Source organism: Lepus europaeus, chromosome 4 (assembly GCF_033115175.1).
Source record: "Lepus europaeus isolate LE1 chromosome 4, mLepTim1.pri, whole genome shotgun sequence".
In the NCBI taxonomy this organism is placed as follows: domain Eukaryota; kingdom Metazoa; phylum Chordata; class Mammalia; order Lagomorpha; family Leporidae; genus Lepus; species Lepus europaeus.
The window spans coordinates 154467531-154495438 of record NC_084830.1 but is presented as its reverse complement, the minus strand read 5'-3'; the positions used below and the strand labels follow the sequence as shown (position 1 = coordinate 154495438).

The window sequence follows — 27908 nt, the reverse complement described above, 5'->3', positions numbered from 1 at the left end:
CGGGAGGCTGGAGGACCAAGGGCGATCGAGATCGGGGCCGGCGAGGATAGAGCGCCCGTCAGCCCGCCTCGCCTCCCGCTGGCTTCCGGAGCCCCAGGGAGAAAGCGCGTCCACGACTTCACAGCGCCCCCTGCTGACCTGAGCGGGGAGAGGCGGGCGAGCCGAGGGGGCCTGACCGCGCAGGCGCACTGCTGCCGGACCGGCGAGGCTAAGCATGGCGTATTGTGTGCTGGACGGCCGTCCCCAAACGGTCACGTAGGCCTGTGGGAAGTAACACACTAGCGCACGCCTGCCGTGCGTTGAGGGGACGTGAGTCAAGGCTGCTTAAAAAAAAAAAAACAAGTCGCAGAAAAATAATGGCTGACGCCTGGACTGGCCAGCCCCCAGCTCTCCTCACGCAGCCGCCCCGGCGTCACTTGGGCCCTGACGTCAGCGCCCCGAGAATGTCCTGCGCCTCCGAAATCCCCGAACAAACGACGACACGGGGGCGTGCGCGGGGAGAGAACCCGGCGACGCCTTCCCCGCCGGCCTGAGCGGCGTCTTCCGGAGCCCGGGCCGGACACCTGCCTGGGGCGAGCTCCTCACCCAGCCCGAGGCCCCGCTTGGAAGCGGAGGGCCCGTCTCCGGCCCCGGTTGGCTTTTCCATCATTCCCCCAGGAGGAGGAGGGTGCGGAGGCCCTGCAGGCTTCCTCCCCGGCCCCTCGGGCCCCTGGGGCGCTCCTGAAGTGCTTTCATCCTGGTCCGCGGAAGCAGGCAGGATCCAGCCAGGCCCGGCACCAGCTGCAGCGGTGACCAGCTCGCCCTCTGCATGGTGCTGTATGTTGAAGGAAATCCCTACCCGACTCACCTCTTGGTGTACCTGTTCAAAAATACTAAATGCTAACCGCAATTCCATGATTGCACCCCCAGAAGTAATGCCTTACCATCATCACACAGCTGTCAGATTTCACTGTCTAATATTTTCCATTCGGTTTGATTACATCGGGGTCCGAACAAGTCCAGAACACCATGCGCTTGTCTGGTACCTCTGCTGTTTCTTTTAATCTAAGAATTCATTCCTGCATGCTTTTTTTCTGCCTTAGTTTACCAAAGCGTAAATCCTGGTGGTCTGAGGGCCGTGCTGTCACTGAACGTAGCCTCTGCTGAGAGATCTAATAAGTATGTTCACGGTGACAACGTTTCTAATAGATTGGGAAACAATCAGTGGCAACAAGAAAAGTATATGCGAAAAGAGTAATCAGCATTAAACTGTATATAAAGCGAGAACCATGCAGCCCGACCAAAAATCTCCAGCTTTGTGTTGGACACCTAGGGGACCTCTAGCTGTCAAATTCCAGGTAGCTCCAGACAAACCATTTTACCTCTTCGAGCCTTGGTTTCAGCTATAAAATGATGGCATACAAGATTTCTTAGTTTAAGATTTAAATATAGTAAACGCCACTTGATTATTATATGTTTCACTTGTTTGAGAAGCAAAGCGAGAGAAGGAACTCCCATCCACTGGTTCAGTCCCCAGATGCCCAAAATGGCCTGGGGCGAGAGGGTCAAATCTGGGAGTTGAGAACTCACCCCTGGTGTCCCACGTGGGAGGCAAGAGTCCAATTACTTGAGCTATCACCATTGCCTCCCACAGTCTACCTAAGCAGGAAGCTGGAGTCAGGGGTCAGAGCTGGGTACTGAACCAAGGGACTCTGATGTGGTTCATGGGCGCCTTAACTGGCATCTTAGTCACCAGGCCTGCCCCAGTTACTATGTTTTTACAAAGTCTCAGGCCTTACAAAATAGCAATAAAAGACCCAGGAAGTGCCCATCCATGCATCTTGCTCTTGTGCGATGGGATGCCGAGCAAGGCTAAAAACCTAGACTATAAATTACCACTGCATGCCAGAGAAAAATCCAAGTCATAGAAAAATCTAACCAATCATTATATCAACTAAGAAACTTTCTTACGTGGTAAAAATCTCACACAGTTCTCTTTATCTAGATTCCCTCACAAACATCATTAATACTTATAAAATCACCTAATCACAGATACTAAACAGTCATCAACTTTGTTGGCATGGTGCATTTTTTACAGGCTGAACAAAATTAATAAATATGAAATTTCCCATCTACAAATGGAATTATAATTCCATTACCATCTATATCTGTTAGTCTGTAATCTAATTTCCTTTCATATTCTATGTTAAACAGGAGTAACTTCAGTTTCTGGCATAAATCATCACATTTGAGCTTAAATTCATGAAGGAAAATTTTGTTATAAGTATATGAAGTACCAATTACTGTTCCAAAATACGTAGCAAATAAACACCAATAACATATGTAATTTTCATCTATTAGAGAATGTGTGATCCACTGCCCTATAAGCATACCACCACGTTAATTCAAACTGATAGGTTCTGAATCCATTTTAAGCCTTTATTTTTAGGTAACTATTTCATGCTGTGGAAAAAATGCTTAGTATTTCTCTGTATTTTTTCATCTTTTCAGCAATTTCAGTAGCCCACCGTAGGAAGGATCAGGAGCTGTAGTTCCCTGTTTTATCCCCATTCCCCAGACATGCACACACAAACTCATACACAAAGCTGGTACAATTTGAGGCAAGCTGCCAGGACTAATCAAATCAGCAAATTTGTTGAGTAGCTGTTATTTGTAAATGTGTAGAGCCAAACCCTGCCTTTCAAGAGGTAGAAAACAGTCCCCGTGTAGAAGAAGGAATGGGAGTGAAAGCAGTAACCAGGACCCCTCCATTTAGTGCCCAGATGACCCTTTCCATGCAGGATCTGATCCAACTACACTCAGCAAATAATTGGGGTGCCTTTAATCCCTTAAAGAAGGGCCACTAATGTATATCTTAAGAAACACAAACATCAAAGACCAGAAAGAGCTTCAAAGAGTCATTCATACCAGGATTAAATCCACAATGTATTAGCCTGTGATATGGCCAGGTTGCTTCTTTCCAAGCCTCTGTTTTTCCATCTGTAAAACGGGATGAATAACCCTTATGTCACATGGCTTGTGTGAGGATTAAATGGCACTGCTTCTACGAGGGGCTGAGACCGTGATGTGGTCACTTATTGTGAGCTTGGAGGGACCATCTGTTGTGGTAATGTTTTACGATTTTTTCCCCCTTTCTGGTTCTGCAAGGCAAAAATAATCAGATTCTTTATATTCCCCCACCTTGGCCAATATCCATGTGCTAAAGGTGACAGCCCCCCAAAAGTCCCTGTCCCTGGATTTTTGTGAAAGAGCACAGTGGAGACATCCCCAAGTGAACCACACCTGCAGGTCAGGCTGGAGCTATAAATGACAGCAGTGGGCTAGACATGGCCTGCGGAAGGGTGGCACCACCCTGTCTATCCCTCCACCTTCCCTGTCACAGCTGGTCACTGCCGTGTAGCTAGATTTTCATAGGAACCTAGAATTATGGATTTTGATGTTATTTCATCAAAATGTAAGTGCTGGTAATGAACTTCACCTTAAAAACAGAAAGACTGCAGGAGCCACACCAAATACCTGTATCAGTCGCACCTTACTTATCTGTAGTCTAAATTCACGATCGTGACTACCACGGGTGTCTCTGGAGGGCAGAAAAAAGAGTGGTAAGGAGAATAGAAGAGATGACCTAAAACTGGGCACAAAAGGGATTAGGATGAACGTGCAGAGGAGCCACTCACGTCTGGCAGGACTTGGAACGGGAATGGGAACACCCCATGGAATCCTTAGGGAAGACGTAGGCCCCAACCTATCATCCTTTGCACAGATGCTCATGCCCTGGGTTGACTCAGAATCAGTCAACTGACTAGACTAACAGAGGCCGGGCTGACCTGGATATTGGACAGCTTATCAGTGACCAGCAAGGCCCCCTCAGTCTTCGCTCCGAGTGAGAACTCCAAGACCACTGCTCAACACTGTGTGGAAGGGGCAGCCCGAGTGATGTTGAGACTGGACTGCAGCTGGCAGGCAGAAAGAGCTGGGACTTTGGCCCCAATGCTCAGATTCCTGCCACCCATATGGGAGACCCAAATGACGTCATCCTGGCTGTTGCTGGCATTTAGGAAGTGAACCAGTGGATGGAAGTCTCAATCTCTCTCTCTCTCTCTCTCTCTCTCTCTCTCTCTCTCTCTCTCCACCTTTCAAATAAGTAAATAAGTCTTTAAAAATAAAAAAGGAAAGCAACATTTCTTGCATGCGCTCTTCTGTGCTGTGGCTTCATGGGATTACTTTAGGCTACACTGAGCTCTGAGCCACCCTGTCGTGTCGTGGTGTGTGCCAGGGTGGCTCTCTCTGAAGCAAAGGGCAAAGTGCAGGGTTGGGGAAGGCAGCGGACAGTCAGAACTGGTGACACTGATGGAACTGTGGCAAAGAGAAAATAATGCCCAGGCTGCTTTGCAAGGACAATGCCATGGGCAGATGGCGGGTGCTGGGATGAAAGACCTGCCACTGTAACACTGTGATGTTGAGATGCAGGCCATGGACTGCTGAGTCACGTATTGTGTAATGTCTGATGTGTGTCATTGTCATTTGTTTTTTCTTCTGAAAAACTTCCTTTTGACACCCTGAAGCCAACACTGATGGAAAAGCTGGTGCCAGCCCCTTGTCTGTCTGGTGGTGAAATTCTGGGGGGTGTTTTGGTGGTGGAAGTCTGATACCAATAAACTGAAACAGAGAGTGATCCACACTACAAGATATCTCTGGTTCCAGGGTTCCACTAATCTGTGATGTTACAAATAACCTAGGGGGTATAACGCTGTCCCTTACTTCGCTGTGATTTTAATGAACAAATAATCATAACACAACAACAGGCAGTAACACCTTCCTTGGAATTCAAAGGAGGTTCTAGATGTATGGCCTGGAATCAGAGAAGACAAATGCCTTCCTCAACCTCACTAAGCGATAGTGCAAGGAGCTCCCCAAGCCCACCGCTGGCGAGCTTGTCCAGAGGTTGCACCAGGAGTGTGACAAAGTTTTCATCACTGGGTGACTGCATCCATCACAAACCGTCCTTCCTCACGGATGGCGTGCCTTGCTGCTGCCAACATAACGCGTGTGTTGGAGGGACTGTGTTTCTTTCCAAGCAGGTTCTAGCAAGCATACCAGCCAAGAGGATGTTGAGAGAGGACTTTATCTGCTGTTGCCTTGATTTTGTCACTCTTGACCCTCAAAGATGACAAACAGGTGTCATGTCCCCCCATATTCTAAAGAGCACCCAAGGAAACTAAGGCCCAGAGACTTCTCCCAGGCTGGGTAAGAGAGGACCAAGCTGACCTGGCTACTCACAAGCATCAGTTGGCACTCATCTAGCACTCTGTGCATAAATGAAGAGGCAGGCGTGGTGAGTAATGCGCCAGAAGCCAGTTCTGTTAGAAGTGGCCAGCGCTTCCCCTCTCAGCCCCAAGCCTAGTAAAGGGAGTGAGTCTAAGAGAATCTCACGCAAAGATGGAAGGGTTTGCTGGTTAGCAGCTCACTGTGGAGCAGGGAGGAAAGAAACAGATTGTGTGTGTGTGTGTGTGTGTGAGAGAGAGAGAGAGAGAGAGAGACAGAGAGAGAGACAGAGACAGAGAGCGAGAGCTGGCTGATTGATTAGCAAACTGCATCTGCACTGTGCAGTGACAAAAATGTGTGAGATTCTGTGACTCAAGAGAACACAGTGGGGGGCTGGCGCTGTGGCTTAGCACGTAAAGCTGCTGCCTGCAGCCGGCATCCCATATGGGCACTGGTTCAAGTCCCGGCTGCTTCACTTCCAATCCAGCTCTCTGCTATGGCCTGGGAAAGCAGTGGAAGATGGCCCGAGTCCTTGGGCCCCTGCACCCGCCTGGGAGACCCGGAAGAAGCTCCTGACTCTTGGCTTTCAATTGGTGCAGCTCCAGCTGTTGCGGCCAACTGGGGAGTGAACCAGCGGATGGAAGACCTCCCCCCCCCCCGCCCCGTATCTCTATCTCTCTCTGCCTCTCCATCTCTCTCTGTGTAACTTGGACTTTCAAATAAAATAAATAAATCTTAAAGAAGAACACAGTAGAGGGTCACTTTGATGGAGTCATCTTGCTGTCCAACGGGACAGGCCAGGAGATGAGGAGGCTGCAGCAGGAGCAAGATGCTGGGGAGGGGAGTGTAGAGCCCAGGGAGGGAATGGGTTGGGTTTCAGAAACACTCGAGCAGGAGCAGAGGTAAGCAGGTTCACCAAGTTAAGCAGGTTCACCGAGTTAAGCAGTCCCCCAGGACTGACAGACACATGGTAAAGCCCTTCCCCTAGCTCCACCCCTAGAGCTAATTGACACGCGTCCCGGGAGAGAGTCTGCCTCTGCCTGGGCGCCGTTCAGAGGATCTTGGATAGAGAAGGAGCAGCAAACACGTGATGAGCACACCTGCGTCCGCTCCGTGACGCGTGTTTGCAGTCTCCCTCTCAGCCCAATTCTTTGGAGGAGAATGCTCCCAGAAGAGAAGTGAAAGGGGGCGGAAAAACTGATCCCACTTCTGCACGCCAAGTGCCTTCAGTGGAAACTGCTGGAATGGAGGGATGGGAGATGACATCCAAGAGGAAGTGGAATTTTGGATTTACATGGACTGAACTGACATTTTAATAGCTGAAAAGCCCTTGGATCTGACCAAGTTGTCATTAAGGGGCGGGGAAAGGGGGACTCACTGAAGCAAACTTGAAAGCAGTCATTGGGGACAATGGAACCATTTCGTAAGTGTACGTAACACAAATCCAGGTTGTTGAATAAACAAATTATACCTTTAGCATCTTCTGATCTTTCCAGCAACCAAGGGTGAGAAATGACCTGCTCACAAAATCATGTGGTCTGGCCCTGCCAAGGTCACTGCAGGTGTAACTTGAAGTTCAATAAATCTAAAGCAGGCTCATTTTTAAGTGGATAATTTTGTATGGCCCACAAATGATGCTATAAATACCCAGATGGTCCTCGGCAGCACAAAGGTTCCCCATTTCTGCACAGTTGAGAGGAAAGTGTTTTGGTTTTTTAGCTACATTTTAACAGTTAAGAATGCTGGAAGTTGGGTAACTTGAACACTTTGGTAACAATCAGTACTTCAGTCTTCTCAGTGCTCATGTGAAGCCACCACAGTGATTCTCAGATGGGGGTTTGCACATGCCCTGAGCCATGGAGCCATGCCAGGAAAGGAAACACAGTGCATCATATTGTGCAAAACACAGTGCATCATATTGTGAGTCATAATGTTCACCAAGTGGCAAGAAATTAAAATACATGAAAACAAACATACGAGTATGCAGGTATAATCCATTTTTGCCTGACTTTTTAAAGATAAAACATAATATCTCGAACTCTGTTTTGGATCACATCCTTATCCCTCATCCCACCAAAACACTGTCCATGGTTCCCTACACTTATGGGGCCACTTGGTTGATTTTGAGAAACTCATTATGTCCTTGAGCCATGGTCACATTAAAAGCTTTTTGGAGGGATGGGATTGTGGTGCAGTGAGTTGAGCCCAAGTCCCTACCAGTTCAAACCTGGCCATTGTGCTTCTCATTCAGATCCCTGCTAACGAGCCTTGGAAAGCAGCAGATCATGGCCCAAGTACTTAGACCCTTCCCACCCATGTGGGAGACCTGCGTGGACACCTGCCAGGTTCCTGGCTTTGGAACGCTCCAACCCTGGCTTTTATAGGCATTTGGGAAGTGAACTGGGAGGTGGAAGATCTTTGTCTCTGTCTCTCCTTTTCTTTCTGCACTCTGCTTTTCAAATATATAAATAATTTTTTAATAAAAAAAAAGCTGTTTGTAACCACAAAGGGGACAATATAATATCTAAGGGGAAGTGATGTCCTACTTTTACATAATACTCAATGGGACTGGAGAAGATTAAAGCTATTATCCTAGTTACATGTTAAAATGATTGTTCCAGCAATACAGTGAGGCAAGGTCTTAGGAAGACTCATTTGAAAATTCTAGTTATTCCATATGTATGAGGGTACCTTGAAAAAGGCTGTGGAAGGGCCAGCGCCGTAGCACAGCGGATTAAAGCCCTGGTCTGAAGCACCGGCATCCCATATGGGCGCCGGTTCTAGTCCCAACTGCTCCTCTTCCAATTCAGCTCTCTGCTGTGGCCTGGGAAAGCAGTGGAGGATGGCCCAAGTCCTTGGGCCCCTGCACCGGCATGGGAGACCTGGAAGAAGCTCCTGGCTCCTGGCTTCGTATCGGTACAGACCCGGCCGTTGCAGCCATCTAGGGGGTGAACCAGAGGATGGAAGACCTCTCTCTCTCTCTCTCTGTCTCTACTTCTCTCTGTAACTCTGTCTTTCAAATAAATAAAATAAATCTTAAAAAAAAAAAAAGAAAAATGCTGTGGAAAATGGAATGAGCCAATGTAATTTTTTCATTATAAGCATTTTCCCATGAACTTTTTGAAGATCTTTCTCACTTGGGTGGATATTAAAATGAGAGGTACTCTTAAAATTGTTGAATATGATAACAAAATATCTATGTACTGTAAGTTGTTACAAATGTGAGTTATATTTTTAATCATACAACTGATTAATGTTCCATATAAGAGTTGATTCCAAAAATTTTTGACTAAGAATCTACAGTGTTAACATTGACTGGCTTATCCTAACATTAGCCAGAAATACATTTCAAAATCTTACTAGTGTAAATTATAGTAAGTCATAAAATTTGTGCATTTTGTTCATTACCATATCCCTGGTACCTAGAAGTATCTTGAATAAATTTGTAGCAGAGACTCAATACTTCTGGTTAAATAAATGAATTAGGCTACATTTACAACAATGTTAAATTGTATCTGCATTACTGATAGAGACTATTGAGATATAATTCCTATTCGTAGAGTACATAAAGGTGAATACATAATTAGATGCAAATCAAGAAATACAGCTGGGACATTGTCTTGTTCAGACTGACCAGAGAAAATTGCTAGCCATTCTCTGATACATGGAGAAAAAAGTTTTAATCTACTTGAATTCAAAAACTCTTCAATAATACAAAAAACAAATTATTTATTGAACTTGAGAAGGAGAGAAGGGCAGGGAGTGGTGATTTGGGGAGAGGCTCCAAGGCTGGGCTGGCTCCACACAGGTGACTTGGCAGGAATGTCACAGGGAGGGCGAGTAGGTTAACTTGAGAAAGTGTGCCCTACAAATGCTAACAGGGAAAAGGAAAATCTAAGAAAAAGATAAGGAGAGAGACCTAATACCAAACTCCTGCTACATTGCATTTCTCACTGAAGCCCACAGTCAGGGAGGATGGCTCATTAGGGTGTTAGAGGAAGGCTGGGAAGGGCCTGAGGAATGGGGCGGGAAAAGGATGGTGGGGGAAAGAGAGGAAGGGAGGAAGAAGTTAAAAATCTAGGGGTCTGTAGAACTGAAGTCTACAGAAGAGGTATTTTCTAAATATGTTCTTATTTTTTTTAAAGATTTTATTTATTTGGAAGTCAGAGTTACACAGAGGGAGGAAAAGCAGAGAGAGAGAGAGAGGTCTTTCATCCACTGGTTCACTTCCCAGTTGGCCGCAACGGCTGGGACTGTGCCGATCTGAAGCCAGGAGCCAGGAGCTTCTTCCGTGTCTCCCAGGTGGGTGCAGGGGCCCAAGGACTCGGGCCATCTTCCATTGCTTTCCCAGGCCATAGCAGAGAGCTGGATCGGAAGTGGAGCAGTCAGTTCTCGAAACAGCGCCCATAGAGGATGCCGGCACTTCAGGCCAGGGCGTTAACCCACTACGCCACAGCGCCAGCCCCTAAATATGTTTTTGAATAGTATGCACCTATCAGTTCTAATAATTTTTATTCATATAACATTTGAATGGTATCAGAACGTGGGGTATTACAATTATATATGCCACTTAGGCAATGTTTTATCTATTTTACTGTGTTTTACTTTATTTTGTTTGAGAAGCAGAGAGAGAGAGAGAGAGATCTTGTATCTGCTTGGTCACTCCCCAGATGTCTTTAACAGCCAGCCCTGGGTCAGGCTGAATCCAGGAGCTGGGAACTTAATTCAGGTCTCCCCCACGGATGGAGAGTCTCAGCTGTTTGAGCCATCACTTGCAGACTTTGGGTGTTCATTAACAGGAAGCCAGAGTCCAGGACACGAACCCAGACACTGTGACATGGGACATGAGCAGGAAAGCCAAGTCCTAACCCACTGCACTAAATGCCTGGCCACAGGCAGTGCTTATAAACAAAGTGGTTCATGTGAACTCTATCAGGAAACAGCAGTACACCCAAATGATGTCGCTTCAGGAGGGTGAACTTGAAAAAGAAATTTTATTGTTTATTTACTATGTTCCTGTTGGGAATTTTAGCACTATTTTGGTATGGTGCAGCCTAAATCCTTGTTTAAATTAACAAGTTGTTATATCACTAGCACAGTGATATACAATTAATTAATATCAGAGATTTAATTAATTAATGTCAGACAGGGTGGTTGTTTAACTCCCAATCCTCAAGGGCTGGAATAGTGCTTGCCATTCCATAGGAATTCCATATTTTTGTCAGGTGAATGGACAAAGCTATAATGGAATTTAGCCAGGAGATGAACTCTAATGCTAACCCTACATACGTCCTGTATTGGAGTACTGTCTCCTACTGCAGAGTAAATTTATGGAAATGCTAACCCTTTCTTGGACTATTGATTTCTTCAAAAGAAAATGTGACAGTATCACCTTATTATATTTGCTAGTAGTTTACTACTTTTGTGAAATTTTCTTCTCTTTCTTAACTGGACCAACATAGAACCACCAGGCACCATAAGATTCCCAAGAGTTTCCTTAAATTTCAAATATCCAAGCCCATATCACTGTATATCTTGAAAGATTTTACCTCTGAACTTACATAGGGAAATTGAATGAATTTATCGTATATATTTTCAGTAGAGTTCACTGTTATTGTTTTTTTTTTTTTTTATTAAAGTAAGCATCTCAGTTTTAGGAAAACTGAGCAGGCATACAAGAGCTGGAATTTGCTTCTACTTATAAAGTATTAAATGGCATAGTGAATGCATCTCAATGGGCCGGCTTATCACCCCATCCAAAGAGCAACTTAGCGCTCCAACAGCAGAGCTCAGGGAGCACTCAACTTACACATGTGGTCAGATTGCTTTTCTTCTCCTTTCCATGAAAGTGTTTCTGCCTGGATCAATTAGCTTTCTCCCTACCAAGCCTGGTTCTCATGAGTGTGGGTCCCTAATGTTAGCATTTTCACATGGAAAGGTAGAACTTCATAGCAGATTGTTGTATTCAGCATTTTCAAATCCATTTAAATGCTCTGATAACCAGAATTGAGATAAAATTATTCAGTACATTTTTCCTTTCCCCATAGCCCTACAATAAATAAATACTGGCTATATTCAAAGATGATAACATATGAAGACATGTTCTTTAGTTCAGTCAAAATTTCACTCAGTAAGATATTTTATAAGTCTCCCACCCTCAAAATAAAGTCTTGTTGGATTGAAATGTTTTAGATTTTTATAATTAGAACCTATACATCAGCTCACATTAATTGTTTAGGCCTTATCTCTCATGGCCTTCCGTTCTAAAATCTCCAATGTGGACTTCTGCATGCTAGGAGAACAGAGTTAATTTAATGCATTTTTCCTTAATTTAAGAGCTTTCTCTTTGGATGTACCTATTTCTTTTTCCTACTATCTTGTGTCAGCAAACTAGAAATCAATTTAAATCTAGATGATCAATATTCAGCTAGCTTGAATACCTTACTTCCTCAGTGGCCTCATGCTATTATAATATGTAGGAATGTATGAATCCAGCAAATTAAATCTAAGTAGATAATGGAAGATGGATGGCAGAGTGCCTGGGATGTGTAGTCTGCAAGACAAATATTGCTGAGTTTAATGGAGAGAAAGTAGAAAACCTGAAATGAGCATGTCTGAAGGGCAGAAGGTTTTCTATCACAATGTAACACAAGTTCCACAAGTATTCTGGCACCTAAGTAATCTTAAATAAAGACATACACCTGCAGTGAGATTTATCCCAGAAGAGAGACACGTGCTCACATGCGGTTTTCATCACCTCTGCTTCTCACTGTATCCTAAAAGTACTGACCTCCTAGACACACCAGCTGCAAAGCGGACCGTGGAATCATGTCACCAGAGAGGGATCATTTTATGCCTTTTGAAAAAGCGACTCAGGGGCAGGTATTGCGGCACAGCCGGGCAAGCTGCCGCTTAGGATGCTGCATTCCATATTAGAGTGCCTGGTGTGGAAACGGGGCCCGCTGTGCTTCCAGCTCGGCTTTCTGCTAACGCGCCTGCAAGGCGGCAGACGATTGCCCACGTATTCGGGTTCTCACCACCCACACGGGAGCTCCAGGTAGAGTTCCAGGCTTCTGTCTTCGGCTTGGGTTGTTGCTGCCACTTGGAGAGTAAATCAAGGATGGCCTCTCTCTCTCTCTCTCTCTCACCTCTGCCTCTCCTTCTCTATCACTCTACCTTTTAAATACATAAATAAATCTTTTTTAAAAATAATAAAAAGAAACTTACATTTATTTCTTATAGCTTTATTTCTATGCCTTTATTTTTAAAGCTCTAACAATATTTTTAAGGATTTCAATAAATATTAGGGGATAAATGATCTGAAAAGATCCCACTTTTAAAATCACAAGTATTGCTTTCCACTGCTACCTTAAAGAATTGTTAAAATCTCTGTTCAATGTAAGTCTTCAACTCGATGATGTGATACATAAATTATTCATAAAATAATGTATTTTAATTACTTCTTATCAGCATTGATATTTTAAGATTGGATCCCAAGGATATTACAGGTAAAACATAGTTTAAGTACAAATCCTATTGTTGAGATTTGCTTTAAGATCATTGACATTTTGTGACTGTTAAAAGCCCACATCTCTTATAACCCAACCATATTATCATGTTGTATTTAATGGAAACTTTTAGAATTAATATTTAAGATGCTATTCTAGATGACCAACTTCAATCAATAGTCCGAGACTAAAGCAACTTGTCTTTTCTTATTCCTTTCAACCTAGAAAGGGAAACTCAAGGTGTGATAAAATGACAAATTTATATGTTTTTAAGTTTTATTTATTTATGTCCTTATGTATTTATTTTGAAAGAGAAAGAGAGAGATTGAGGTTTCTTATCTGCTGGTTCATTCCCAAAATGCCTGCAGGAGCCAGGAACTCAATCTGGGTCTCCCACATGGGTGGCAGGGACCTAGGTGCTTCAGCCATGTCTGCTGCCTCCAGGGTGCACGTTAGTAGGAAGCTGGAATCAGCAGATGAATCAGGTCTCAAACCTAGGCACTCAGCTATGAGATGTAGGTGTTCCTAAGCAGCATCAAGCACTACTCCAATACCCACTCCGGCCAGCTTCTAGCTTGAAGAATTCTTCAATACGGCAAATGTTGCATCCGTGTTAGTATGCTATCAGCTGCAAAAGCACGTAGACTTTATCCTGCCAGCTCACAGAATAAGCAAACGTGTACCTCTGGTACCTGAGAAGTAGGAGGGCTTTTAGGGTTGGTGCAGTCCCTTCAAATCCCTCCTTTGTGCCCTCGTCTCCGAGCTGTTTCACTCTCGGGTCAGCCTCCTTCGCTGGGGAGAGGCTGGGACACTCCTGCGTGTCACAACAGCACATGGGGACCGCCAGAGAAAGGCAGCTTGCCCCTTCCAGGCGCTTTCTCCCAGCAGCAAGGAAATTTCCTTCCAAGCATTGGAGACTTTGGCTTGCTGTGGCCCCCATGCTCATTCCTGTACTACTGTGGTCAGCGAAATCCTGCAGCTGAATTTCTTGGGCCCTGTTCCTAAACCAGTCATTGCTGCAAGAGGTGGAGATTATCCTTGAATTAACCAGGCCTCATTCCAAAGCTGGAGATGAAGTCACCTCTCCCTGAAGTTCGTGCAAACACAAAGAAAGTTAAGGCACAGCCAACAAGGAAGAACTAGCAATGGAGCTTGGGTGGCATTAAGAATATTTGGAGGCAGAGAGTGAAGCTTTTCCGTAGGTGGTGGCCTTTGATGTTGCTCTAAATATCCAATAAAAGGCAACAGAACATTGTGGAGAAGTAATGATCGAATGAAGGGGATACCAGCAGCCCTAGACTGTTTTTATTCGGCTATAATTCTCCACATTCAAATTTGCATCTGCACCAGGGTCTCCCACTGAACACCAGGAATGCTTGGAATCCACACTGGGTCCTTTGGGAAGGACATGACAAGATTCTCAGGAATGAGATGATGAGGGATCAGAACCAGTGGTGTGGAAGAATCAAATGGTGCACTGCTTACGAATACTTTGCTCTAGGGGCAGCCTCTTTTCTCTCCATGTTCTGGTGTCACAAATTCTATGATTAAAAACTATTGCTTTTTTTTTTTTTTCATTTCAAGGGAAATAATTTTTTAAGCTAACCCAGCTCTGGGAAAATCAACTAAATTGATTGTGCTTTGTTGACTCTGATTCATATCTAAGATGTTTTTCTGGGTAGGGAATGGGTCAGGGCTAACTGGAGCTCTGTTAAACTTTTCTCAGCAGAAGGCAAAAGACTTCTGAGAAAGCCCTGCTCCACAGTGGCGCCCCTTTAGGTAGGATCAACTTCATCTTGGAAATATTTGAAAACAAATTTTTAATACTAGCTGTATCTTATACAAATTCAGTATAGCAAATAAAGTCTGTGTTCAATGGAATGAAGAATAAACATTTAAATTTTCAATGTAAAGAAACATTGATAACAACACAGCACAATCCTCTGAATGTGCTTGTATATGAATCAAGTACATGCACAGATGGTTTTTTTTAAAAAAAATTTACTTATTTATTTGAAATAGAGTTACAGGGAGGGAGTGAGGGGGGAGGGAGCTTGTTCACTCCCCAAATGGCCACAGTGCCGGAGAAGCAGTAGGGACTCAAAGCAGTGCCCATATGAGATGCCAGTGCTGCAGATGGTGGCTTTACCAACTATGCCATAGCACTGGCCTGTACAAAGATGCTTTTAGAAATCAGTGCCTTTGGGCCAGCATTGTGGCACAGTGAGTTAAGCCACCACCTGTGATGTCAGCATCTATATGAGCATGGGTTCAAGTCATGGCTGCTCCACCTTCAATCCAGGTCCCTGCTGCTTGGAAAGCAGCAGAAGATGACCCAATTAGTTAGGCTCCTGACACCCAGGTGGGAGACTCAGATGGAGTTCCTGGATCTTCAGCCTGGCCCAGCGTCAGCCATTTGTGGAGTAAACCAGTGGATGGATGGAAGATCTCTCTCTCTCTTTCTCTCTCTCTCTCCCTCTCTCTATATATCTCTCTCTCTGCTCTCTTTGTATTTCTGCCTTTCAAATAAATAAACAATTATTGCTTTTATCAGAACGGCTATTTTTTTTTTTTTGACAGGCAGGGTGGACAGTGAGAGAGAGAGACAGAGAGAAAGGTCTTCCTTTTGCCGTTGGTTCACCCTCCAATGGCCGCTGCGGCTGGCGCGCTGCAGCTGGCGCACAGCGCTCATCTGATGGCAGGAGCCAGGTGCTTGTCCTGGTCTCCCATGCGGGTGCAGGGCCCAAGTACTTGGGCCATCCTCCACTGCACTCCCGGGCCACAGCAGAGAGCTGGCCTGGAAGAGGGGCAACCGGGACAGAATCCGGCGCCCCGACCGGGACTAGAACCCGGTGTGCCGGCGCCGCAAGGCGGAGGATTAGCCTATTGAGCCGCGGCGCCGGCTCAGAACGGCTATTTTGTAACATACTTTCTTCATTTAAATAACCAGGAATATTATATGTACTCTTAATTCCTTTGAAACCATCATACAGTTATAAGAGAGGTTAACCGATCTTGAGAGAGATTTTATTCTTTTTTTTTTTTTTTGATATTTCGCTCTTACAGATAAAACATTTATAAAGCCAGAATAGCCAACTCAAACAAAACCCTAGATTCCTCATTAAGTTACCGGAGCCCTTAAAGTTGGAATGAAATCAGAGATGCAGTAGAGAAGGAAGGAATGAAACTCCAAATTGTAACACGGAAGTGTGACATGGGAAAGAATTATGAATCAGATATGGGATTTCTCAAGTTTTCAGATTCAAGCCAAAAATGTGGCTCTGTCGACATGTGTTGGTCCTAAAACTCATTAATTGCTCCTTTATTCAGACGAGGGCTTTACTGTTGTTGGAGTTGGCGCTGAGTCCAGGGAGAGGAATCCATGGGGTGGAACCCTGCCTCACGAGCAAGCAGTTTTTCCCCATTCTGTGTCCTCCTAGCCCCAGTAAAGAAGGAACGCTGTGCTGGGATGTGGCACATGGCCCTGGAAACAAGCTTGGGCATAATAGTCAAGGCTGTGGTTCAGACTAGAAGCAGAGATGCCAGGTGCTCGAACGAATGTGCCTTGATGGGCAATTCAAGTCTGTAAGACCAGGGAAGACCAGTCTTCTGCATATCTTACACAGTACAGCAGCATTTAGAAGACTTCCATTCTCTTGGGGCTGGTGCAAATACTCTTGCCGTATCTATCAACCACCTGTGCTACCATTAATATTTTTCTTCCAGGAGTTTCACTTTCCAAAATGTAAATGCATTATGCTAAATTACAACCATAGCAAAACACGGTCACTCACCACAAATGGAAATGCAAGGTAACCTCATGCATTGAATGAAAGCAAACCTAACAGACACAAAACAAAAACAATGTTCCGTTAGGGCTAGATGCTGTTGCTAGCCAAAAGCTCCTGGGCCTACAGTGATTTCTGTTTATTTAGGAAAAGAAAAAATGGTTCCAGAGCATGTAGGGAGGAATTAGCAAGTGTTAAAAGCATTACCAACAATCGGAGACAGTCCAAGGACTTCCTCAGGCCTGCAAGGAAATTAAATCACTTTCCCTTTGCGAGTGAATGTTATTTCCACCCTTTCATGTCCTGTCCAGGGCAAACACTGTGCTTGCAGAGGCTGCTCTCCGTACAGGGACAGGGAGCAGGCCCTGAGGTGGCTCCAGGCCAGCCCTGTGGAATATGCGGGAATTGAGGAGGTGCCATGAACCCTCTACTCCATCACGAAGTGACACGTCTGTCGGGAACGCACTTACATTTTGCGCACTGCCCCGTTATGAGCTGGATTTTGCCTCCAACATCTGTGCTTTGAAGTCCTAACCCGAGGACCTCAGTATGTGACTGTATGCAGAGACAGGGCCTTGAGGAGGAAAACTAAACTGAAATAAAGTCATTAGGGCAGGCTTTAATCCAATATGAAGGGTGTTCTTTTAAGAAGAGGAGGTGGGGATCCAGAAACACACCAAGGGAAAACCACGTGAGGACCAGGGAGATGATGGCTAGAATCTACAAAAGAACCAACCCCCAAACCACTGATCTTAAACCTTGAGCCTCCGTAATAGCAAGAAAATAAATTCTTGTTGCTCAAGTCATCCAAGTCTGTAGTAGTTTGTTACAGCAGCCCTAGCAAACTGACCCATCTCCCACATGGAGCAAAGAGAGACTTTCGACACTGCTTGGAAAACGCCTGAGGCCCTCATGACTGGAGCACCCATGGAGACCATTTGGATTAGGTTCCTTGATAGTAATTAGTGCTTGTAAGGCTCCCAAAGGAGAACAGGTGTGGGAGGAACACCCAGTGAATACATGCATAAGGCACCTGTTCAAGTCAAGTGACTAAAGGCAATCCTGTGTGTCTCTAGCAACCTGATGTGAAGATTTCAATGGTGGAAACAGCCCGAGGTTAAAATGAAGCCATGAATCTCACTACATTCTGAAAGACGTGGACTGGCCACAAGATAGGATTGGAACTTGTTAGGAAAGCGTGTGCCCATACAATCATAAAATTAGCTGAAAGTGAGATAGTAGCCAAATCGTCTGTATCAACTCAAAGCTGTCTGCGCTACTGTGCAAGCTGAAAACATGTGACTCTATCCAGCAGGCAGGCCTGGGGCCGAGTCTCCTCTGAACGGCAGTTTGGTCCCTGGGGCCAGTCGGCAAGCTTCTGGAATGATCCGGATTCATCTCCGGAGGCACATCTTCTTCCAGCTTCCTTTACGAGCGGGAGAGATGACCCAATTGATGGATTCGTCACCAACACAGACTTTGCTGTGTCCCATTCCTTCACACTGCTTGAGAACTGGGACAGGACAGGATGAAGACCACCACAGGTGTCTTCCATGAATTAGATGATGCGCGGACGTCAGGGAGAACATCTGAGCCTGCACTGCCCGCCTCACACAAATGCATAATTATTCAGTTACTTGGTTTTTTTTTTTTTAATTGTTCTTTCCTAATAAGCTCTGTTGAAATCAGTTCCTATATTTTCCTCAGCATCTAGCAAGGCAATTGACACATGGTGTCTGCTAAGAGGTTTCTGAAGCAAGGAACAGAGATAAACACAGGCCTTGAGTGAGAGCAACAGATGTGAATCTCCGGGCGTGACTCACTAGCTCTGTGACCCGGGGCAAGTCCGCTAGATTTCCTAAGCCTCCGTTTCTACATCTGTAAAATGACTTTAGTGATATCTACTTCAGAGAGTTATTTTTAAATACTTAATGAACACTTGCAGCGTGAGGCACATTAAGTACCTGGTAATTATTTATATTATTATAGTGACAGATTCTAGGATCGCATGAAAACTGAATCTGTTGCAGAAAATGGACTACTTGGGCAAACATAGATCATGCAACTTATTGGTTTTCTTTTTCTTTTTTTTTCCCCCTGCATACCACGTAGATTCTCACTAAAACAAAAATTCGGAGAGCAAAGCACGTACTAGCAGGTGAGGGCGCCGGGCCACAGGGTGTAAAATGCACTGACTGTCCTCTCCCTGGGGTGGGAGCAGCCACATTGGTAACCCAGTCGCTGTGTAGTCCATTCATACGTGCACCTTCTTCTTAAACATGGCAGGCTTTGGGAAAAGAAGAAAAAGGTTAACCACAAAAACATATGTTTGGAAATGCTCTTGATATTATATGGTAGCAGTTGTAACACTCCTAGGCTATTTTAGAATTTCGATGTTCAAATTTAGTCAACTTTATGTATAATTAACTCATAGTGTGTTATGTAGACTTAACCATTTATTGAAAACAGTCTATTGCGAACTTAAAATGTTTTAAGATGTATTTTAAAAACTAAAACCAGTGTTCACTGCACCAAGTATTTCACATGATCAAAGGTCCATACAGAATGGTGATATGGATGCAAATCATTACGAAATGACATTAATGCAAACCATTATATAAGCAACCATCTAAATGAAGCACCTCTGTACAAAACAATGCATGTAGTAAATTTCTTTCATCATTTTTATTCATTTAATTTATTTGAGAGAAACAGAGATCTTCTGTCCACTGGTTCATTCCCCAAATGCCCCCAACAGCCAGGGCTGGGCCAGGCTGAAGCCAGGAGCTGGAATTCAGTCTAGGCCTTCCATCTGGGTGACAGGAGGCCCAGGAAGTCAATCCAGGTTAGGGGTCAGGGACACAAGCATGGAGCCACATCTGCTGCCTCCCGGGTTGCCCATTACTGGGAAGCTTTTAGAAAGCTGAGGAGCGCTCTGCTCCAGTGTGAAACACAGGCACTCCACGCGGCGGCTTCCGCTCTGTGCCAACTCCCCACCCTATTGGTAAATCTTTTAACTCATTTTCCTAAATCCTTACAAAGCAATTTAAACAAATATTCATTATATATGCTGTGAGGGAATACACAAAAACAATGAGATAAATCCTCTGGCCAAAAAGAATTTACAATCTAAGTTAGAAATAAGACATCCTTATAAAACAAGCAGTAAACATAAGGACAAGGCAATACTTTATATACACTTTTAAAATCACATCTTGGGGCTGGTGCTGTGGAACAGCAGGTAAAGCTGCCACCTGCGATGCTGGCATCCCGAATGGGTGCTGATTGGAGTCCCAACTGCTCCACTTTCGATCCAGCTCCCTGCAGATGCTCCTGGAAAAGCAGTGAGAATGGCCTCAGTGTTTGGGTCCCTGTTGCCCACGTGCTAGTCCTGGATGGAGTTCCAGGCTTGGTACATCCCTGGCTGTTGTGGCCATTCAGTGAATGAACCAGCAAATGGAATCTCTTCCCCCTCCACCACTCCCCCTGTCTCTGTAACTTTGCCTTCCAAATAAATAAATAAATCCTTTTTTGTTTTTAAAGATTTATTTATTTACTTGAGAAGCACAGTTACAAACACGGAGAGGGAGAGACAGAGAGAAATCTTCCACCTGCTGGTTCACTCCCCAAATGGCCACAGTGGCTGAAGCTGATCTGATCCAAAGCCAGGAACCAGAAGCACATGGGTGCAGGGGCCCAGGCATTTGGGCCTTCTTCTTCTGCTTTCCCAGGCCATCAGCAAGGAGCTGGATTGGAAGTGGATGCTGGTGCCTCAGGTAGATGCTTAACCTACGTGCCATAGCACCTGCTCCTAGATTTATATTTTTTTTTAAAAAATAACATTTTATTCTGATTTATACAAAGATTTGGCACACTCCACCATTTCCTTTAGCAATAATTAATATTAGAGGAAGAAGGAATTCACACTTTAATTTTCATCTTTAATTATTTGTGTCTTTTTTTGTTTGTTTTAATTAATTCGAGAGGAAGAGAGAGAGAGAGAGCACTCCCATCCACTGGTTCACGCCCCACATCCTGGAATGGTTGGGGCTGGCTCAGGAGCCAGGAGTGTAATCCAAGTCTCCCATATGGGTGGCAGATTCCAGTTACTTGAATCAGAGAATCCTGGAGTCCGCACTGTCAGAACTGGGAACCTAACCCAGGTACTCCCATGTGGCATGTGGGCATTTTAACCACTAGGCTCAGTGTTTGCTTGCCATTACTTGTATCTCGACCCAGATGAATGATTCTATACCTTACATGAGCAAAATATCATGTCCCAGTTATATACATTGAGTGAACAGATCCTTCCTTTTACTGTATGGGGGTGAGAGGAGAATCAGTTTAAGTAACATGTTTCCTTCTGGCTTGAGATGTATTCTTTTTATAGGTAACAAAGGCTACAGAATTCTGTTCTAGATCTCTTTATAGATGACCTAAAACTGAAGCCTAAGTCCCTACTCAGTGTCTCTATATACAACAAATCTGCATATTTTCTATTACATCTTTGATGGATTAAAAATTAATCTATTCCTTACATTGGAAGTAAGCCAAGGTAAAAATTAACCAAAGAAACCTATACAATGGCAAAAAACCTACGTGTGTTACATTCCTGATCTTTCTATTTATTTTACTCTTCTTAGCTAAGCAGGGACGGTGGCACCTCCTTGTTTTCTAGGCTCAGAAACTTGGGAGGGTTCTCTCTGCCTGAATTTCACATTCTTTGGCTTCCCTGAAATAACGCAAAACCGGGACTGAATTGAGGAGCTGCCTGAATTTGCCATGTTCAGGAAACAACAGAAAGCCATTAATTTGGAGTGGCTTGCTCTCCCTGGTGTAACATGGAGTGCCTAATTAAAGCATCGTTGGGACACAGGTGGCTACATCATTTTCACAAAGGGAGTGCTCTGTTGTGCCCTTTGACTTCCTGAGTCCTCATTCTTTCCCGTAAACCACGCACCAAGCAGACATTATGTGTTACCATTTTAGAGCCCAGGAGAACTGACAAAGAAGAACAGCAGAAAGCTGTATGTGTTCATATATGTAAATCAGCTTTGTGTTTAGTTTGCCTTGATTTTAACTACCAGTCAGTAACAAAGTTTTTCAGATAATTATCATTAAAATAATCATCGGATATATCTTTTTATAAGTGTCATTAATTCTCTTTTGAGAATAGAAAGTAAAAACTTTTGAATCATTTTTGACCTAACAAAATGCACTTTGTTTTTTCAGCAGAATGCCAGCAATTTGCTGGTATACTTAGAGAAAAGATTTAAAACTTGAGGCTTCCACAGAGAAATGTACCCCAAAAAGGCAGCTCTTTAGGAACAACATTTTTTGCTTAATCTAATGTTTTGTGGGATCTTCAAGTCAGTAAGAAAAAATGTTGTCTAATAAAAATATAGGCAAAGTACACAATTAATACAAATAGCCACTAGGCCAATGGAAATACGTTTAACCGAAGATTTAAAGAAATGCTACTAGAGACAAATTGAGACACAATTTTTCATTTTAAGTGTTTTTGTTGTTATTTTCACCTATCAAGCATGTGTGGTTGCTGAATTGGTTAGAAAATGCCAATTCTTTTGTAATGTTGGTAGGAGTACAGATTGGTAAAAACATTTTGGTAGGCAATTTTGCCAAGTATGTAACCTAAAAAACCACATAAGCTTTAACTTGATGTTACACTAGTAGCAATTTATCTTAAGAAGATAATAAAAGTAAATCCTCATGAATATTTTATAGATATAGTAACATTGCATTTAAAGCATAGAAATTAGAATACTTGATATAAGAATTATAATTTATGACATAGCTATACAGTTGAATACTCAGCAGCTGAAAAATGATTATTTAGAACTGTATTGACCTGAAAAAAAATGTACAGAACATAAAAAATGTTTACAGCCATGGCAAAGTGAAACCTCACTCTATTGATGACAATAGTACTAAAAAAAAAAAAAAAAAATTGGAGACCACCTCAGGTCCTTTATATTGCAGACGAACATGGTCCATGATAATTTTCCATGGTTTTAGTCTATCGGTGTGAGTCTTTTGTGTCTGAACCATTGTCTACGAGTACCAACAAAACAGGTGTGCCAGGTGGGGTAGACCATCTGTTTCTCTTTGTAGAGATTTTTTTTAAGGGGAGGGAAACAGGTTTAAAATCTGTCCTCATTGACTGCAAAGCTAGAGGAAGAAAATTAATACCTTCCCCCACCACCCAGCGTTACCTTCCGTTGCTATTTTCAGTGAACGTATTTAGAAACTACCAACTGTTCACAAAGTTTTAGAAATACAAGCTTTGGCTGAGGCTACAACCTCAATGTTTTCTTGCCAAAAGGATGTTAATGAGTAGCTGATGTTAAGTCAGACCGAGACATAAACAGTACTTCCTACTCTATAGCTTTAGTTTGTGCTAGAGATCGGAGAGTGGCCCATGTGAAGTGGAGAAGTTCTCTGTGTGTCCTCCCTGACTGATACTCTCTATTTGAAAGAGTCACAGAGAGAGGTAGAGACAGAGAGAGAGAGAGAGGTCTTCCATCCGCTGGTTTCCTCCCCAGATGGCCTCAACAGCCAGAGCTGCGCCAATCTGAAGCCAGGAGCTTCTTCCGGGTCTCGCAGGTGGGTACAGGGGCCCAAGAATTTGGGCCATTTTCCACTGCTTTCCCAGGCCACAACAGAGAGCTGGATCGGAAGTGGAACAGCCAGGACTCGAAGCGGTGGCCACACGGGATGCCAGCACGGGCGCAGGGTCGGCCCCCATGTTACTCTCTTCTACAGCAGCTCTTACAGGGAACATCAGGAGAGGTTTCACAAAGGCGTTCTTTTGGCTTTTTAGAGGAGCCCCAGCCTTGCCCCAGCCTCGCTCCCTCTAGAAAGGACACATCTTCCATGTGATGCAGCCACTTTGCAGGACAGTTTGGCAGGTTCTTATCAAACTGAACACTCTTACATCAGCTAGCAATCACCTTTCTTCATTTTACCCAAATTTGTTGAAAACGTACATTGAAACAAGAACCTTTATTTGTAAATGTCAGAACTTGGAGACAACCAAGATGTCCTTCCAGAGATAAATGGATAAACTCCCTGTAGTTTATCTAGACGATGCATAACAAGTCACGCAGGATAGGGGTTGGGGTTGTGGTCCGGTGGGTTAAATCACCACTTGTGATGCCCGTAAGAGCATTGGTTCAAGACGGGGCTCCTCCACTTCTAATCCCTCTCCCTGCTAACATGCCTAGGAAAGCCCCAGAAGATGGCCCCAGTGCTTGGGCCCCTCCACGCATGAGCAAGATCTGCGTGGACTTCCAGGCTCCTGGCGTCTACGTGGCCCAGCCCTGGCTGTTGAGCCCATTTGGGAAATGAAAGAATCTCTCTCTCTCTCTCGCTCTCGCTCTCGCTCTCTTCCTTTCTCTTTCTCTCCCTCTCTTTGTGTCACTTTACCTTTCAAATAAATAAATCTGAAAAACATATAGAAAAGATAGTTTCCATCAAGTCATGAAATGATACAGAAGAAGTTTAAGGACATATTGCTTAAATACATATCTTAGCTGCATACCTCAAACAGCTGCATATGTTAGGATTCCAAGTGCATGCCATTCTGGAAAAGATAAAAGTATGGAGAGAGTGAAAAGATCGATTGTTGCCAGGGTTCGCGGTGGCACTGTGGAGCACAGTGATTTTTAGGGGTGAATGCACGCCTCCATACATTTATCAAAGCCTGCGGAACACGCAACATAAAGAAATGAACCCAGCAGTAAACTGTGGACTTTGGTTAATAATCCTATGTCAGTACTGGCTCATAAAATAAATCACACTAATGGGAGATATTATTAACAGGGAGAGCTGGGGTGGGTGGGGGAAGTAGTTTATGGTACTTTCTACTCAAATTTCCTGTAAAGCTGAAACTGCTCTAAAACATGAAGTTTATTATTATTATTATTACCTGCTAATAATAATAATAATAAAACAGCTGGCGCCACAGCTCACTTGGCTAATCCTCCACCTGCGGCGCCAGCACCCCGGGTGCTAGTCCTGGTTGGGGCGCCGGATTCTGTCCCGGTTGCTCCTCTTCCAGGCCAGCTCTCTGCTGTGGCTCAGGAAGGCAGTGGAGGATGGCCCAAGTGCTTGGGCCCTGCACCCCATGGGAGACCAGGAGGAAGTACCTGGCTCCTGGCACAGCGGCTGCGGCGGCCATTGGAGGGTGAACCAACGGAAGGAAGACCTTTCTCTCTGTCTCTCTCTCTCACTGTCCACTCTGCCTGTCAAAAAAAAAAATAGTAATAATAAAAAACAGAAAGGTTTTTGATGGCTGCTCTGGGGGCACCTGGAGTATCACAGAGTTCTGAATGGTGCTGCAGCCTTGTTTGCCAGTCATTGCCAAACTTGTGCTCGGCTTTGTGTCCCACATTGTACAGGACACATGACAGCAGAGTCACAAAAGAATTACACCGGGTATTTTACTGTATGGATTAAAGCTATTCTATTAATTTTTACCATGTGGTATATGAGGATATTTTGGTGTCAAATCACATAATCAAAATTCTAACACAAAATTCCTTTGAAAATTTCTCAATCTCTACTTGTTATATTCATTTCAAAGATCCGCAGGTAGAGGAAAGAGATGTGGAAGGTGTGAGATACAATGATACCTTGATAACTACACAGATTGAACAGGCAGAGCAGTATTGTGTATGTAATTATATATTTTACGTTTTTGAAATCACAGGATTGAAAACCGGTGGCCATGAAAATGCATCTCTCAGATCTCCTGCTGCAGGGTACATGGATCAGGGCCAGACTTTCCCCGGGCTGTTCCCAGACGATGACTAAGCACACAGGGGCTTAGTGGAGCGGCAGGCAGGAAACATCCCCAAGGCAACTTTGTCTCAAAGATTCTCCCTTGATCTGGCCAAACCTTACTTAGACACATGCTTCAGTGTGCGGCTTCTACCTAATCCTCTTCCCTGATGGCGGGGCTCACAATGTGAGACCTACACTGTCGTCTGATGGCTCCTTTTGTCTCTCCATACATCTTCCCCTTTATCCTTCACAAACATTTCCCCTAATATATTTTTGCACATCTAATCCCACGTGGCATCTGCTTCTCAGAGGATCTGAACTAACACAAAAGCCACCCATCCTCTAACATATGGTCTTTTTTATCCTTTGAAGCATAAACATGTCAATTAAAATCCATATAACTTAGACCTACCTGTTTGTGAATTAAATTCTGATATCTAAGAGTTGTAAAAAATTTTGTGAATATAATCACACATCCTGTATAAGTTTTGTTTAGGGAATATTGTTTAAATTTTGATATTTTTGTCATACAGGTCCCAAGTGGACCTGGATCTTTGGAATTGATACAGCTCTCCTTCTTTCCCTCTAGTTGGTATGAAGAAAAATATGAGAGAAGTTTCAGTAGAGCACTTGTGGCATAGAAAACATCTTTGTTTTCTCATTTATGTGCCCTGAGCACTTCTTTTAATTCCACATAAAAATAAATTCCCTTGCTTATACAAATCATACATTTTTAGTTTTTAAAAACTTAGTAATTAAAAATAATTCTAGACTTGCAGCAAGTAATAAAAATAATGCAAAGAGGTACTATGCTCATTAATCCAGCTTCCCCTAAAGACCACAAGTATTGATACTATTTTTTTAATGTTTATTTATTTTAACTTATTTGAAAAGCAGAGCGAGAGAGGGAGAGAGAGAGAGAGATCTTTCATTTGTTAGTTCACTCCTTGTAACAGCCAAGGTTGGGTCAGCCTGAATGCAAAAGTCTGAAAGTCTATGCAGGTCTTCCACATAGCGGTAGGGGCTCAGGCATTCAAATCATGACCTGCTGCCTCCCAGGAAGCTCCAGCAGGCAGCTGCATTGGAAGTGGAGGTGCCAGGACTTGAAACAGCCCTCCAATATGGGATGCAGGTGTCCCAAGAGACGGCTTAACCTATCGTGCCGCAGTGCCCATCCCTAACATATATTTCTGTACACAACAAAATATTTCAAGTCTAGTCAGTGGCTAGCTTATTTTTAAATGAGCAAATCAGAAATTTTCCAGTAATTTTAGCAGTCTCCTAGAGTTCATTCTAACTAATTAGAATTCACTAAAACAACGGCTCTTTAGCATATATCAGAATTACCTGGAGAGCAGGTTAAGACAGAGTACCAGCTTGCTCCCCTGGAATGTCAGGCTCATAGATCCGGGTTGGGATCCTAGAAGTTGCCGCTCTAACAAGTTCCCAGCCGATGCTGATGATGGTGGATTGGAGACCACACCTTGAGACCCAAAGCCTGAAACAGCTTCTAAGCCATTGCACGTGTTTAGAATGTAAGGGGCAATGACCCAGACCTCATCTGGAGAGTGAAAGCACAACTGGCGAAACTCGTCATTTTATTATCTCTAAGTGTGTGACAGAAAAGACTGGGCAACCCCCAAGCCCGGCCAAGGTACAAAGGCTGTATTTCAGTGAAACTAAATTATTAGGAAGGAATTGTGACAGAGCGAGATAAAATGTGATCAGTTGACATGTGCCATCCGAAAAAAAGAGAGAGTGGTCTGAACAGATTCTGGAAAGGGAAATCCTGTACAATAAAACGTGTGGTTATTCAGAACGGTCCAGAAGCGCTGTTGCTGTGCAAACTAGTTACTGCGGCTGTTCAACCTGGAATCAGGTGAACGTGTAGAAGAGCACCCAGCCTAACCGGTGTGACTGGCCAACCTGGATTCTACCAAAGGGTCACACACGGTATCAGACCTGCTGACACCAACCACCGAGAATGCTTCAGTCTCTCTAATCGCTACTCTGTATTTGCACTTAGGAGATGAGACTTACCACACTTTTCTGGCAAACTTCTGATCTACATGGAAACTGTATTCTTTTTATATAAGTGAACACATCAGCATTACAGACTGAACGGCATCACATATGACTTTTGTTAGTACCTAGACCTGTACCAGCATCAAGGACTAAAACATTACAATTGATTACTGGGGTGCTCGGTCAGATTCTATACACACATTTCTACCTCCTCCCTACATGACAGTAAAACTCTGCTCATGTATCCTGAAAAATCATTCACTCAAACACATGATGTTTTCTTTCCCATTATTCACCAAAAGTCCTGGGAAGAGACCACAAGGTTTCCAGAGAATTGTCAGTTTCAGTATTTGCCAAGGACTGCACAGGTTCTGAGATTCGCACCCAACTTCCTCGCTTACAAACTATGCGGCCACAGTTCCGTGGTGGCTGGGAGAAAGGGCGCCTCCTGCATCGCAGATGGACAGCAGTAGCCGCCGTCAGACCAGTTAGAATTTTTGTGCTGCTTCCTGATTCT

General features: G+C 44.0%; 1 long non-coding RNA gene across 1 annotated transcript; it reads right to left on the bottom strand.

The window, feature by feature from the left end:
* Positions 1–15778: 15778 nt before the first annotated feature.
* Positions 15779–26960, bottom strand: LOC133758608 (uncharacterized). Its single transcript, XR_009865808.1, has 3 exons — positions 26714–26960; positions 24123–24164; positions 15779–18848 (listed from the first exon to the last, which is right to left on the bottom strand). It is a non-coding gene; the product is annotated as an uncharacterized LOC133758608 (long non-coding RNA).
* Between the last annotated feature and the right edge of the window lie 948 nt (positions 26961–27908).